Source organism: Mustela erminea, chromosome 7 (genome assembly GCF_009829155.1).
Source record: "Mustela erminea isolate mMusErm1 chromosome 7, mMusErm1.Pri, whole genome shotgun sequence".
Lineage (NCBI taxonomy): Eukaryota > Metazoa > Chordata > Mammalia > Carnivora > Mustelidae > Mustela > Mustela erminea.
The window spans coordinates 88,424,311-88,440,377 of record NC_045620.1 but is presented as its reverse complement, the minus strand read 5'-3'; the positions used below and the strand labels follow the sequence as shown (position 1 = coordinate 88,440,377).

Sequence of the window (16,067 nt, the reverse complement as noted above, 5' to 3'; positions counted from 1 at the left end):
TTTCCCACTCTCACATTCCTGGAACTCATTTCCTCCTGAGCTAGCTCCCCAGATTAGAAAATAGAATCAAGTTTCAGGTGTCTCTGGCTTTTGTGTGCCAAAAACTTAGGCACTTATGAGAACTTTAGGGTTTGTGGAATAGCTCATTGAAGGAAAAGGATTCTCTTGCACAGACTGAATACCTTGACTAGAAACGAGAAAGAAGGATTTCACCGGGAGTGGAAAGAACCCCCAGTTCTTTGCAGACCTCTCTTCCCCAGACTGGCTCAGCACAGGAGAGACAGGGCAGAAAGATCTGTGGTCTCCAGAGTCCCACCTGCTTTCTAGCAGATCCACTTGGGCAGGCAGGAGTAAGATCCCAGAGAGGGGTGGCCACCAAGCTGTAGGGACACAGTCAGCCTGGTCCAAGATTCTTGGATGCCCATGGGTGGCAGAGAGCAGCAGAGGCTATTAGAGTGGCTTCAGTCAGCTTCACAGCCACCTCCTCTGCTCCATGCCTGGCATTTCTCAGTATTCAGTTCAGGAGAACTCAGATACACCTATAGTTGAGTTTCCTGTTGGCACGATAGGAGCTTACCATAAACATTTGAGTTGAGTTATAGAAACTAAAGTTTGGTGTCCTTCACACTTGAATTTGTGAACTGAGATTCATTCCTATGGCTTGTGCTATTAAAAAAAAATTGCAATGTATCTTAAAAATGTTTCTCCATCAGTAGATACAAATTTATCTTGTTCTTTTTAAAAAAACAATATCCGAGATGCCTGGGTGGCTCAGTCAGTTAGTGTCTGCCTTCAGCTCAGGTCATCATCCCAGGGTTCTGGGATTCCGGCATCCAGCCCAGCTTCAGGCTCCTTGCTCAGCAGGGAGCCTGCTTCTCTCCCTGCCTGCCGTTGCCCCTGCTTGTGCTTTCTCTGTCTGACAAATGAATACATAAAATCTTAAAAAACAGTAAAAAACTATTATTTTCAAAAACATACATGCTCATAGTAGAAAATTTTAACAGTACCAAAGGAGAAAGCAAAAGTTCTCCAGTCCTCTGTTCCTACTCTCTAGATAGAACTATTGCTAACGGTTTTTCCTTCTCCTCCTCCTCCTCCTCCTTCTTCTTCTTTTTTCAGATTCTATTTATTTATTTTTATTTTTATTTTTTTAAGATTTTTTATTTTATTTATTTGACAGAGAGACATCACAAGTAGGCAGAGAGGCAGGCAGAGAGAGAGAGAGGAGGAAGCAGGCTCCCCGCCGAGCAGAGAGCCCGATGTGGGACTCGATCCCAGGACCCCGAGATCATGACCTGAGCCGAAGGCAGCGGCTCAACCCACTGAGCCACCCAGGCGCCCTTCAGATTCTATTTATTTGACAGAGAGAGCACAAGCTAGGGGAGTGGCAGGCAGAAGGAGAAGGAGAAGCAGGTTCCCCACTAAGCAAGGAGCCTGATATGGTGCTCAATCCCAGGACCCTGGGATTATGACCTGAGCCGAAGGCAGGTCTGAATCCTCTATGGCCTTCTCCCTTCTGGGCTCTTCAGGGCTCTTGTGAGGCCTCTCAAGGCCACAGACACAAGCTGCCAGAGAAGTCAGCTCCTGGACTCCCTTTCTGTCTACACCCTCTTAGACTCTCAGGGGTGAGGGTAACTTCCAACTAGAGTAGGCCCCAGTTTCCCATTCCATCTGCCTGGAAAGAAAATGGCAGCCACCTACAGAAATAGAATTGGCTGCTCTGTACTTCCCCACCTGCAGCTCCTACATCAAGCCACAAGGGGCCCCATTGTGGGACCTTTAGTCCTGGATCCATACCAGACCGGCCGAGTGTGTGGCATAGCTTCTCCATAGCAGTGGCTTTTTTTTTTTTTTTTTTTTAAGATTTAATTAATTTATTTGAGAGAGCGACAGAGCACAGCAGGGGGAGGGCTGGACAGAGAGGGAGAAGCTGATTTCCTGCTGAGCAGGGAGGCCAGTGTGGGGCTCAATCCCAGGACTCCTGAGATCATGACCTGAGCCAAAGGCAGCCACCCAACCAACTGAGGCACCAGATGCCTACCCCCTACCTTTTTATTTTTTATTTTATTTTATTATTATTTTTAAAAAAATATTTTATTTATTTATTTGACAGAGATCACAGGTAGGCAGAGAGGCAAGCAGAGAGAGAGGAGGAAGCAGGCTCCCTGCTAAGCAGAGAGCCCGACACGGGGCTCGATCCCAGGACCCTGGGATCATGACCTGAGCCAAAGGCAGAGGCTTCAACCCACTGAGCCACCCAGGCGCCCCCCCACCACTACCTTTTTAAAAGTAAATTCTATACCTAACGTGGGGCTTGAACTCATGACCCCGAGATCAAGAGTCATGTGCTTTAGGGGCACCTGGGTGGCTCAGTAGGTTGAGCGTCTGACTCTTGATTTTGGCCCAGGTCATGATTTCAGAGTTGCAAGATTGAGCCCTGCATCAGACTCCGTCCATGCTGGGCATGGAGCCTGCTTAAGATTCTTTCTCTCCCTTTTCCTGTCCCCTCTAAAAAAGAAGAGTCGGTGCTCTATTGAGTCTGCTGGGTGCCCCTGTGACAGTGGCTTTTATAGGACTGTATCAGTGGTCTGAAAGGGGTCAATTTTGTCCCAATACCACTAGCAGGGGACATTTAGCAATGTTTGGAGCTATTTTTGGTTATCACAAATTGGTATGTGGGAGGGTTAGCGGGGTACTACTGGCATACAGTGGGTAGCGAGAGGCCAGGGCTACTGCTAAACATCCTTCAGTGTGCAGAACAGCTGCTCACAAGGAAGAGTTACCAGCCCAAAATGTTACTAGTGTTGAGGCTGAGAAACCATTGGCTACAGAGGGCTAGACAGTTCCCAACATGACTGTCACCATGTGGCTCCTCCTTCTGTTAACAGTGCCAAGCACGTTTATGTCTTGTTCTCTTGTAGTTTGCAACTGTTCTAAGTGCTTTATCTTCATTAACTCATTTAATCCTTATAGGTCTGTGAGGCAGGTTCCACTATTATCATCTCATCTTGCGGATGGGGAAGCCGAGGCATGGAGCTGTAAAGTACCTAGTCCAAGGTTCCCATGGTGGCAGTCTAGGCTCAGTCTCCAGATACCCTCTGCACATGCTCATGGTAAGCACAGCAGGACCTCCCTGCCTTCTTTGCTACTTCTAGAACCTTGGGAGCACCGGGGATTGTTCATAGCTATACAAGGAGGGAAAACAAGCAGGACTGGTCTTTACTCCCAGATTCTGACTCTCCCATTTCTGATGGCTTTTGTATTTTTTTTCCTTCACTCACCAAAGTGAGTACTGATTACAGAGATTATGGACAACCATGAAAATTAACTTAGTGAATTTGCATAAAAAATCCTACGTCCTTCCTACAGTGGTCTCCTAGGGCTCTTTCATTCTATAGGCTGAACTGCTTATGTGGCAGATTCGCTTAAATATGAGAGCAGACCTGATCACACAGGAGGACAAGGAGGAGCTGGTGAGTCAAGCTTGGGACACCAGGGACACAGGACTACTCTGATTAGGCCCATAGTTTTGATGAAGGGGCTGCTCTTCCAAAGGAGGCCTCCAGTAGCCAAGATGGGAAGCTGTAAATGGGGTGAGGGTGGCGGAAGAAGTGGGAGGGGATCTGTTGGATCAAAGCCAGAGGAAATACTTATTGGTTCATTAATTATAGGATGCCATAGGATTGGCTTTGCCTCTGGGTGTGGGGGCAGTAACCTGTGCTTTAAACAAACAGCCTTGTCACTCAACAATAATGAGCAGCAACAATAAGCATCTTCAATGGGACGAAATTGACAGGTGGCCCACAACATGCAGCCTCAAGCCTGGCCTGCAGCTGAGCTTGAATGCCACACCTGTGGAGCCAACCAGTCTGTGCTCAGGCAGCCCACAGGGTCACGGGCACAGAGGTGACATGGTCTTTCTTGGGCCATTTGCCAAGAACCTGTAGGCACTGTGAGACCCTTACCCATGGTCTAGAGAATTGAAGAGACAAGATTAAGTTTGAAAAGTTAAACAGAAGCATAAGAAATACCACATATATCATGTGTAAGGCATGTAGATGTTCAGAGTCAAATGGGAATTCTGGACAGGGACTCCCCCCAGGCAGATGGTAGGGAAGGAGGTCTATATCACACCACCATGGTTCTTTTAAAAGTGGGAAACACAGGGACGCCTGGGTGGCTCAGTTGGTTGGACAACTGCCTTCGGCTCAGGTCATGATCCTGGAGTCCCGGGATCGAGTCCCGCATCGGGCTCCCAGCTCCATGGGGAGTCTGCTTCTCTCTCTGACCTTCTCCTTGCTCATGCTCTCTCTCACTGTCTCTCTTTCAAGTAAATAAATAAAATCTTTAAAAAAAAAATAAATAAAATAAAAGTGGGAAACACAAAGAACAAAGAAGGAAGTAAGAAGTCATACTATTAATACTAGTCAGTGGTGTGTGTTGTTATTTTGATTACATGCCTAAAGACCTTTTATCTGTGCACATATGTGGATGTGTACACACATGTATTTTGTTACATAACTGGGTTTGTCTCATACATATGGTTCCATGACTTGCTTTTTGTATTTAGCAATACATTGTAAACAGTTTTCCTTGACAATAAACACACTTCTTACGGCTCTGTAGATTTCACTGTATATCTACCATGATTTAACTAATCCCTTATTATTGCTCCTTGGGTTACTAACAGTAAGGCTTCTATAAAATACTGACTTTGTGTACATCCTTATTTTTATTCTTAGAATACAGTCTTGAAGCACAATTGGTAGATCAAAAAATATGCACACTTTCAATGGATTCATTTTATATTGCCCAGTTGCCTTCCAGAGAGGACAGATCAACTTAGGCGCTTACCCCCAGTCTTATGAGAGCATCTCTTTGCCTGCAGCTTTCCCAATATTAGGGAATACTACCTTTTTTTTTTTTTTTTTAAGATTTTATTTATTTATTTGACAGAGAGAGAGAGACAGCGAGAGGGAACACAAGGAGTGGGAGTGGGAAAGGGAGAAGCAGACTCCCCACTGAGCAGGGAGCCTGACACCGGGCTTGATCCTAGGACTTTAGGATCATGGCCTGAGCCAAAGGCAGACGTTTAATGACTGAGCCACCCAGGCGCCCCTACTTTTTTTTTAATTGCAAATTTGATAAGTAAAAATAGTAATTTATTGTTGCTGCCTTATTTTGCTTTTCTTTTTAAAAAATTATTATTTTATTAGTGGGACTCTTTTTTTTTTTTTACAGGCCAATTAGTCATTGGTAATTCTCTTTTGAAGGATTGATTATGTGCTTTATTTAGTTTTCTATTGGTATATATTTTTTTCATTTCATTTGTGGGGTGTTTTATTATTATTCAGTGTGGCTTATTCTTTTTTTGTCTTTTTGATTTAAAGGAGAACTTGATATATATTCAAGATATTAACTCTTAGCCTTTCTTATATAACAACCGTTTATCCTAGATTGTTGTTTGCATATTTAAGAATTTATTAATCTAAAATGTCCATGCAGTCAAGGTGGTCTTTATAGACTTTCCAAGCCATTGGACTGGAGGTGGCTGTGACTAGAAGTAGAGAGGCCCATGATAGTCCTTGAGCTGGTAACAGGGTGGTAGGATGAGGCCTTCAGTTGGGGCCAGGCTGATGAGAATCAAGCTGCACAGGTTCAGGGCAGAATAAGAGGTGGCTAAGAAATGGTAACCTTGGGAGGGAAGAATGAGGAGGGAGCAGGAAGAGTCTGGGGTGATTCAAAGGTACTCATCTGGATGGCAGAGTAAGCAGGTAGAGGATGAGCCGGACTCAGAAATACATGAAAACGTCGGGGTGGGGAGCAGGGGTGGAGATTGTTATAATCTGTCTTGGGATTGTTGATGGAGGTTCCTGGTGGAGAGAACTCATTGGTATTTGGATCTCTAGGCAGAGCCTATGTTTCTGTCTTTGTGTCAGGCTTAGAAAATTTTTTTTTCTGCTGCAGAATTATATATTCATATCAATTCTCAATACTTAAATGGTTTCTTTTTTAACAAGTTACATTTATAAGTAAAAAAGGAAAAAAATTACATTTAATTCTTAACCTATATGGCATTTGTAACATTTTGGTAAATTCTGAAAGTTGAGAGTTTAACTTCTTTTTCCTAGTCAGCAATGATTAGCCTCCTGATCTGAAATACTGACTACTGACTACATCTTACAGTACATTTCCACACATACCTGGGTCTGCTCTAGGACTCTGGTCTGTTCCAGTGAATTGATCTGTTCATACACCAGTACCTTCTGTTTTGATCACCTTTTCTTTAATATAGCTTAATAGATGCTAGTGTGAGGTATATATCATCACACTGTTTTTCTCAGAATTTTCTTTGTTCTTTTAAGGTAGACTTCAAAGTCAGTGTGCTAAGTCCTCCTCCTTTGGACTACACAGTGGAGCTGGAAACTTGGGTCATCCCAGTGGAGCCCTTTATATTCATAAGCAGCAAACATTCGGATTTGGAGCTGGATTTGATAGGGCTGGACGTTCTTCAGGATGCAGAAATCACTGGGCTCTTTAAGGAAGAAGCCCCTCCCTCCCATTGACCTCCAAGTGGGACATTCCATAGTCTGACCCAAAGACAGCCCTATGGACCTTCAGAGCTCTTGTGTCTCTGCTGCTGTGGCTGCTGTATGCCTAGCCGTGTGCTCCCCGCTCTAGTCTCACCATCCTATACCGGGGTTTACCTGTCCATCTTGCGGGGGACCCTGCCTCCAGGCAGTGCCCTCTTCAATCCTGGTCTTCTCTAAGGGTTTCCTGTGAGTTAGCTCTGGGGATCTTTTCTTAATCTGTTTTTAAATGTGTTATTCCAGAAAGAATTCTTCATAATCAGCAGCATTGTAATGGCTTCTTCCTAATTTCTTCTGAGCGTGCATGTTTTTACTTACTTCACGTTTGCTTGGCCCTCGCTTTCCTCCTTCCTTCTCTCCCTCCCTCACTCCCCCTTTCCTTCCTCCCTTCCTTTCTTACTGTCCCTCCCTTCCTCTTTTCTTTCCCTCCCTCTCTCCCTCTTTCTTCCTTTCCTTTCCTGCTTTCTTTCTCTCTCCCTTTCTTTCTCTTTCCTTCCTTCCTTTCTTCTTTTTCTCTTTCTTTTTAAGTGACTATTTCCAGAATCCTTTTTACTGAGGAGGAATGAACATACAAGAAAGCTACAAATCCTAAGCATACATGTCAGCGAATATTTGTAATGTGTATACTCTGTAACTACCACCATGATCGAAATATTTCTTGTAGAGTTAAGAAGCTGCGGGGGGAGATTAGATGGAGAGGGAAATCACGAGTGTGTCCCTAAGCTCCTATCTTTAAAAAAAAATATTTTTTATTTTTAAAGATTTTATTTATTTATTTGAGAGTGAGAGAAAACAGGAGCAGGGGGAGAAACAGGCTCCCCCCTTAAGCAGGAAGCCTGATGTGGGGCTTGAACCCAGAACCCCAAGATCATGACCTGAGCTGAAGGCAGACACTTAAGGGACTGAGCCACCCAGGTGCCTCTCCCTTTTTTTTTTTTTTTTTAAAGATTTATTTATTTATTTTAGAGAGAGTGCAGGAGAAGGGGGGAGGGGAAGAGGGAGAGAGAGAATCTCAAGAAGACTCCCCACTGAGCGGGAGCTCAAGCCCTTTGATTACAACCCTGACATCATAACCTGAATAGAAATCAAGAGTCAGATGCTTAACTGACTCAGCTATCCAAGTACCCCTCCCCATCTTTTCCTAGAACTGTCTTTAAAGGGTATTAAGAAGGGAACCACACTTCAAGTCAGGTCTGTACAGTGGTGTAGAGAGCAGAATGGTAAGAAGTGGTGGGTTATGTTCTGGTCCTACTCTCACTAGCCATGGGACTTCTGTGCCTCAGTTTCAGCACCTGTAAAATCGGAGTAGATCATAGCTCCTACTTCACAAGATTGTCATGAAGATTACACGAGGCGGTACATGTAAGTGCACAAAAAATGTTAATTGTTGTTTTTGTTGTTACTAATAATGAGGAGGAGGAGGAGGTGGCAGTGATTCCTTTTTTTTTTTTTTTTTTTTTTTGGTGGCAGTGATTCTTAATGAAGGGTACACATCAGAATCACCTGGGGCACTTTTGCAAAATACACGTGCTCAACCTGGCTGGATCTATTGAGTCAGAATCTATATTTTAAACACCTCTCCAAGGTATTCTGTTGCTTATCTGTGATTAAGAAGCACTGGGCTGGAGGTGGCCTGACGGGAAGCAGAAAGACCAGTGGGTGGCTCCTGTGATTGTGAGGCCTGGAGGGGTCAGAGCTGGGCAGATTCATGGCAGAGTGGAGAGGTGGCCAAGATGTGGTGACCTTGGGTGGGGAGCAAGGAAGGAAGGGGAGGAGTCAGTGGTGACTCATAGGGTGCTGACCTGGATGATGGAGTGAGCAGGTGGAGGATGAGCCAGAAACCAGAATACAGGAAATAGGGGAGGGGGGCGGAGGGCCAGAGAGTGTTACAGTTCTCCTTGGGATTGCCGTTGGAGGCTCCTGGTAGAAATAACAAGTTAGTATTTGGGGCTCTAGGCCTGGGCTGATGGTATTTTTCAGGGAGTCATTGGGTTGAAGGAGATAGAGCCATGGACCTAGTCACAGAGCAAATGTTAAGAGCAGAAGATGTCCAGGTTCATAGGCATCCACCTCTGGGAAGGCCTGTGTCCATTCTTTCTTACTGCCTCCCTAGAAATAGAGAAGTGCTTGTTTCTTGTTTAATAACCCCCTTGCTGAGGACTTTTTGGGAATAAACTCTCACTTGAAGAGGAATAATAACTGTGGGTGACTTCCTCAGAGTTCTCAAAGTTTTCCACATCCCCTGATAGAGGAGCTTATCCTTATCTTCAGTACCCTCAGACCGCAGGTACGGCTAGGGCAGCGTCTTCTGACATCCCTTCATCCCACATGCTGTCACACATTCCCAGTCTACAGTGGATGGGTTCGAAGGCTCTGGCTTTCTTCAGGCCATTAATATCAACCAGTTACTCTTTGGTAAAAATTTAGGTCATTCCAGTACCCCTCCTAGAGACATGTGCATTTAGAACTACAGGGGTAAAAGAAATAATGGAAGTTGTCGGCTTTCCTGAGGGAAGGCAGTCCTGGAATGAATTAATCATTTGCTCATTCTAGAATACCCGTGTCCAGTAGACCTTGCTACACTGGTGGAAATGCTCTGTGCTATACAACATGATGGCCATGAGCCCTGTGTGGCTATTGAGAGTTTGAAAAGTGGCCAGTATAACTGAGGAACTGAATTTTTCATTTCAATTAATTAAAAGTTAAATTTAAATTGACAAAAGAAAAGCAGGCCCTCTCACTGAGAGATAGGGGCACTAGGCTGGGCACCACCCCACTTGACTCTCCCACCCTCTAGTGTCCCCCAAAGGTAATTTTGAAAATAGGTCTTTGGAATCAAATCAGGAACTCCCACTCCTCTAGCCTCAGCCCCTCAGTTTCCCTCCCCAGGAGTGCAGGTGTCTATAGCTATCCCCCACAGGCCTTTCTCAGCCCTGTGTTCACCCCACTCCTTCTTACCATAGTAGATTGCCCATGCCTTTCCTTCTGCCCTTGCTGCCCCCTCCCTGTTCCCGCTCTGGCCACAGCAAGCCCTACTTCCCCCAAGAAGGCTTCCCTTATGCCTGTGCCTTCAGGTGAGGCCAGTTTTAGGACCTTGAACAGATTCCTTTGGACTTCTCATTGAGGTGGGGAGGTGGCAGGGCTGGGTCTGAGGAAGGTGTAGCTGCGGGATGGATGTGTGTTAGAGGACTGCATTTCAGACTTCCTTGACCACCACTCCCTGTGAGAAATCCATCTTGTGTCCCAACCACCACACACCTACATGCAGATATATAAAACTGAAGCAAAAGTTTTATAAAAATAACATCCTCGCTGTATGTGATGCACTTGGATATTTTCTGTTCTACTTATTTTTTTAAAGAAATTTGCTGGTTGTGACCCACTGAACTGATTTCATAACCTAGTAATGGGTCATAGCCCATGGGGTGAAAAATGCAGTGTGAGCTCATTGCTCAGAACAGCTGAAAACATAGGCCCCGTGGCCTCATCTAGACCTCCCCCTCCGGGCTCCTGGCTGAGCTGCCCCACGATGGCACCGGCAATTGTGTGCCCCTGGTGGCAGTCTGCCTGGTGTGGCTCTGCGTCTCCTTTCAGGGGCCAGTTGGTCATACTGTCAAGTGGCCATGGTCACAGATGCCGTCGCGGTGCTGTGACAGGAGGCTGAAGTCTGTAAAGGGCTCCAGAAACCTGAAGGATGCCAGCTCAGTGTCAGTATCACAGGGCCGTACATTTCATCCTTCTTGCTGAAACTCCATGTGGAGGTGACGTTCCCAGGCTGAGTGGGGCCCCTCAAGGCCGCTCACCGGCAAGGCTCTGAATAACAAACAGAAGAAGGGCAAAACACAGAGCTCTGCGTGCAGCATCACAGTAATAGAAACGTCTCTTTGGACTTTAGCCCTGAACTGGAAGTTATTGAAAACAGGATCCGTGGCAATAACTACATCAGAATCTTTGCATCTCAACCCAGTGTTTTAGCTTTCTGAGGGCCTCAGATCTGGTAACGCTTAGCACACTGTTCTTTCTTCTTCTTTTTTTTAAAATTGTGTTTAGCTCACTGTTCTAACAAGAGTCGCTGTCTGATTTCCCAACCACTATGGAAGAAAAGAAACAACCTGGAAGGGTGGGGCTGGCAGGTTGCTTTTAGACACTGATGTGTCGATGACAGGAGAGGGAAGAACAGAGCAACAATAAGGAAACATAATCACATTATTGTCTAGTTCCATAGGCAAGGCTCATAATGATGACCACTTCAGTGAGAAAACGATAGTTTTTTGTTTGTTTTTTAAAGATTTTACTTATTAAAGAACATGAGCACAGGGCAGGGTTGGGAGGGAGAGGGAGAAGCCAACTCCCCGCTGAGCTCAGAGCCCATGGGGCCTGAAGCCGGGCCCTGAGATCATGACCTGAGCCAAAGTCAGACACTTAACTGACTGAGCCATGCAGGCACGCTGGAAAAGGATAGCTTTTTTTTTTTTTTTTTTTTTTAAAGATTTTATTCATTCACTCAACAGAGAGAGAGATAGAGAGAGAGTGAGCACAAGCAGAGGGAGGGGGAGAGATAGGCTCCCTGCCTGAACAGGGAGCCTGATGCAACAGGGGACTCAATCCCAGGACCCTGGGATCATTACTTGAGCTGAAGGCAGATGCATGATTGACTGAGCCACATGGGTGCTGCAAAAAGGATAGTTTTTAAGGCTTTAGGAAATTGTGGGCCAAATTTCAGCAAGATTTCCGTTTAAAGTGATTAAAGTACTCTTTGGCAATTTAGTAGGCTTCATTTATTTATTTATTTATCTGACTGAGAAAGCACAAGCAGGGGGAGCGGCGGGCAGGGGAAGAAGCCGGCTCCCCTCGGGGCTCAATCCCAGGGTCCTGTACTCAGCCGAAGGCCGACTGAGCCACCCAGGTGCCCGAAGCTCCCATTTTTAGAGAAGGTATTTTGTTGGAACCTCAGTGAATCTGGATAAATTTGAAGCCGTTGAGCTGATTCTGATTAGGGCTAACCATATTCCTCATGGGTTTGAGGCATGCTGTGATCTCAGGTTCACAAGGCAGGTCCTCCACACCCAGCCTCACAGCCTAAAATCCTTCCATTTCTGTTGGATTCTGTTGTTCGTCGCAGTGAATTTGTGCATAAATACTTTCTCACCTGAAAGCTTGCTGTTAGTGGCTCCCTGATGCCCTAAAGATAGATGCAGAGAGGAGACTCTGAGATGGACACTCCCTGGGGAGGGCAGGCCTGGGTGGGGTGATCTATGACCAGAAGGCAGGACAAAGCCACCAGGCTTTGGCCAGGAGTGAGTTTTTAGGGAGTAGCGGGGGGAGGTGGCGAGGACCAATTTCCCCCTCTTCACCCTGCATTGGCCAGTCACTGGGGCAGGGCCCGATATCTGTTTCTCTGGTGGCCTGTCCCCTCAAGGCTCTCTTGTCCCCTCAAGATCTCTCCCAGATCTGCTTCTGTGAATCATCCTGGAGGACTGCAGGGGTGTTCCTATCAGTGAGCAAAAAGAGAAGCCAAGTATTTCTGAGACAAAGATGATTTATTCCACACCTTCCACACCATCTGAGAAAGGGGTTAAGTGGAAGGCAGTGGGACTGGAGATGTGTTACACCACCAGGAGGATTCTGTCTTAACAATAGATGATTATATAGTATGCATGCATAATACATTACACATCCTCGTGTTGATATTTGCAAATGCTGTTTGATTACAAAACGATGAAACATTTTTTCTAATGGGGGAGAATAATAATAATAAACTAAGATAACAATCTCAAAAGTCTTTGGAAAGATTTCAGAGGTTTGCCGAGCCATTCACTGATATGTCCCCAAGGCCAGAAGTAGAGTAGGGTTTGGTCAAGTGGTGGCTCTAAGAAACTGTGTAATAAAATTCTTTATTTTTTTCAGTAGAAGTATAATGTGAGGGGTAGAGAAAAAGCACCCAATTCTTACTAGTTTGGAAATTAGATTCTGATGATGAAGTAAAAATGATTTTTAGAGGGAGAAGGGTGGGCAGCAGCAAAAGAAGACAGATGAGCTTAGATTTTTAATGAACCTACTGGTTTTTCACGTGTATGTCATACCTTGTGTGTATCCAGAAGTACCAAAGTCCAGAATTCACGGTGATTGTAGAGGAAGCCTGTCCAGCACAAAGGTTGCTTGTCCCCTTGCTTATTGACGTCTGTATGAGTAGGGGATGAACAAGGCAAAAACAGGCCCTCTGTTAGGGAGAGGCACAGAGTGTTAATGTAAGAGAGAAAAATTGCCCTATTTCCATTTGTTTCGAGTTCTGTCTCCTTTGAGAATAGTCCTCAAATGGCGGGAGGTGGGGGTGGGGTGGGGGGACCACAGGGAGTGAAATTAAGTACCCAGTAGTAGAGATGTTAGTGGACCTCCCTCAACCCCAGCCTGGGGCAAGGTCCACCTGTCCTCAAGAAATCACAGGCAAGGGGCGCCTGGGTGGCTCAGTGGATTAAGCCGCTGCCTTCGGCTCAGGTCATGATCTCAGTGTTCTGGGATCTAGCCCCGCATCGGGCTCTTTGCTCAGCGGGAGCCTGCTTCTCTCTCTCTCTCTCTGCCTGACTCTCCGCCGACTTGTGATCTCTCTGTCAAATAAATAAATAAAATCTTTAAAAAAAAAAAAAAAAAAAAGAAATCACAGGCAAGTGATTTGTGCCACGAATAGGGATGAGTTCAGGGCAGTGCAGGGTGTGGCCCCTCAGGGGAGGCTCCTGGGGGCGGCAGGCAGAGGCTTCCTTGCCTGGAAACCAGCTCCTGAAACCGTGACTTGGCTCTAAAGCATTTTTAAGCATCTGAAGGCTGCTGTCTTTGTCAGTCTAGTGCTCTCTCTGGCTATTTGTTCTGGGGGTGGCTGTGCAAGAAATGCACCCCGAACGAGTGCTAGGACTGGCCAGGCTGGCCTGGCAGGTTCAAGGGTGCAGGGCCCGCCCCACAACTGGGGCCCACGACACCATTCCTGAGCGTCAGGGCCCAAACACTAAAGTTCCCTGTGTGTGTCTCGTCTGTGCCTGGCCCTGTGCTGGGCGTTGTCTCGTGGTGTCCTGACACATCATATCCTGGGAGATGGGTGGTGTCAGGCCATCCCCATTTTACAGCTAAATAAACAGGGTGGGACCTTAAGTGTCTTATAAAGGGCAGAGCCTGGACTTGGAACCAAAGTTTCCAAGGCCAAAATTGGGGGGTAGGGGGGAGGATGCCATTTCTATACCCCACCCTGGTCTAGACCAGAAATGACTCAGCTGAGAAATGTGCCCTTGGGAAGAGATGGAGCCAGAGCTCCAATAACTGACCACCTCAGCCCAGGGGAAGGGCTAGAGAGGCTCTGAGAGTCCTACCTTTCCAGGGCTGGATCCCCGGATCTGCTCATGGGTCCCCCACCCCTCACAGAGCCAGAACCTGCCTGCAGTGTGTCTAGGGGATCCCTCCTGCAGACTGTTCCTTGCCGGCTCACTCTTCATGAAAGGTTCTCTCATCCAGTGGTCATTTTGGAGAAGGAAGGCAGTAGTTGAAAAACATGTTTTTAGGCAGTGGTGGCCTTTTCCTCCCCTAAAAACAATTAAAAGAAAAAAAAATTTTGTTTATTTATTTGACAGACAGAGAGAAATTACAAGCAGACAGAGAGGCAGGCAGAGAGGGGGCGGGGAAGGCAGGCTTCTTGCTGAACAGAGTCCCATGTGGGGCCCTGTTGAGCAGAGAGCCCCGTGCGGTGCTTGATCCCAGGACCCTGAGATCATGACCCGAGCCGAAGGCAGAGGCTTAACCCACTGAGCCACCCAGGCACCCCCTAAAAACAATTTTTTAGAAACAGTGTTAGGTTTACAGCAAATTAAGAAGGTGGTACACAGTTTCCTATATACTGCCTGTCCCCCACACATGCAGAGCTGTCCCCATCATCATTATCCCCCACCAGATCTATTTGTTCCAATTGATGAATCTATGCAATGGCTCTTTTTTCCCAACAGAATTTCCTCTGAACATGCTTAAAATTGAACCCAGATACAAAGGGAACTATTCTGTGTGAGGAGGTTGTGGGGAAACCTGTGCATGCCTCCTGTTTCCTGACCCGTTCCTACTATTCCACCCAGATTCTCCAGGACTCAGATATAATTTATGGCTCCTGTTCTGAGGTGGGGAGAAGTAATGCTACTCTATTAACGAGCTCTTCTCCACAGCTGTGCCTCTAGAGCATACGTTCCAAGCACCAGGTTTAAAAAAAATTAGGAATATATATATATATACATGTATATATATATATATATATATGACACAAAATTTACCATTTTAACCATTTTTGAGTGTATGGTTTATTGGCATTAAGTATATTCATATTATTTTGCAACCATCACCAGCCTCCATCTCCAAACCTTTTTCATCATCCCAAACTGAATCTCTGTACCCACCAAACAGTAGCACCTCACCCTTTCTCCCTCCAGATTCTGGCAACTATAATTCTACTCTGCCTCTGTAAATTTGCCTATTTTAGGTACATCATAAGTGGCATCAAACAATAATGGTCTTTTTTTGTGTGGCTTATATTACGTAGCATAATGTCTTCAAGGTTTATTCATGTGGTAACGTGTGTCCAAATTTCCTTCCTTTTTAAGGTGAAATAATATTCCATTGTATATATATCCCACGTTTGTTTATGCACTCATCCGCTAATGGACATTTGAGTTGCTTCCACTTAGTGGCTGTTTTGAATAATCCTGTTATGGACCTTGTTATGTGTTCTTGTCTCTGCTTATGATTCTTTGGGGTATATACCCAGAAGTGGAATTGCTGGATCATGGGATAATTCAATGTTTAACCTTATTTATTTGTTTAAGAGGGAGAGAGGGAGAGAGAGTGGAACTGGGGAGGAGGGGCAGAGGGAGGGGGAGAGTCTTCTTTTTTTAATTTTAGAGATTTTATATATTTGAGAGAAAGAGTGAGCAGGAGTGGTGGGGAGAGGCGGAGGGAGAAGTAGGCTTCCCACTGAGCAGGGAGCCTGATGAGGGGCTTGATTCCAGGACCCTGGGATCATGACCTGAGCTGAAGGCAGATGCTTAACTGACCGAATCACCCTGGCACCCCATGCAGGGAGAGAGAGTCTTAAGTAGACTCCATGCTGAACAAGGAGCCTGATGCAGGACTCCATCCCATGACCCTGAGATCACAACCTGAGCCAAAACCAAGAGTCAGATGCTCAACTGCTCAACCAACTGTGCCACCCAGGCACCTCATATGTTTAACCTTTTGAAGAACTATCAAACCATTTTCCATAAAGGATGCACCTATATTCCCACCAGCAATGGACGAGGGTTCTAATTTCTCCACATCCTTGCCATCAGGGCAGACATTTTTAATCTCTTGTTCATGGCTGTATCTCCTGAGACAGGGACAGTGCCTTACACATAGTAGGTACTCAATAAATATTTGTGGGGTTGGATGAGTGTGAGGCCTTGGTCTCTGGGCAGC

The 16,067-nt window shown here is 45.8% G+C and overlaps 1 long non-coding RNA gene across 16 annotated transcripts in view; it reads left to right on the top strand.

Annotated features, from left to right (window-relative positions):
- LOC116595711 overlaps positions 1-16,067 on the top strand; it is a 112,472-nt gene that overhangs the window by 71,803 nt on the left and 24,602 nt on the right. For all 16 annotated transcript variants that reach the window (XR_004287831.1, XR_004287829.1, XR_004287830.1 and 13 more), the window contains one exon: positions 2,974-3,113. This is a non-coding gene — a long non-coding RNA (uncharacterized LOC116595711). The remainder of the gene's footprint in view (positions 1-2,973; positions 3,114-16,067) is intronic.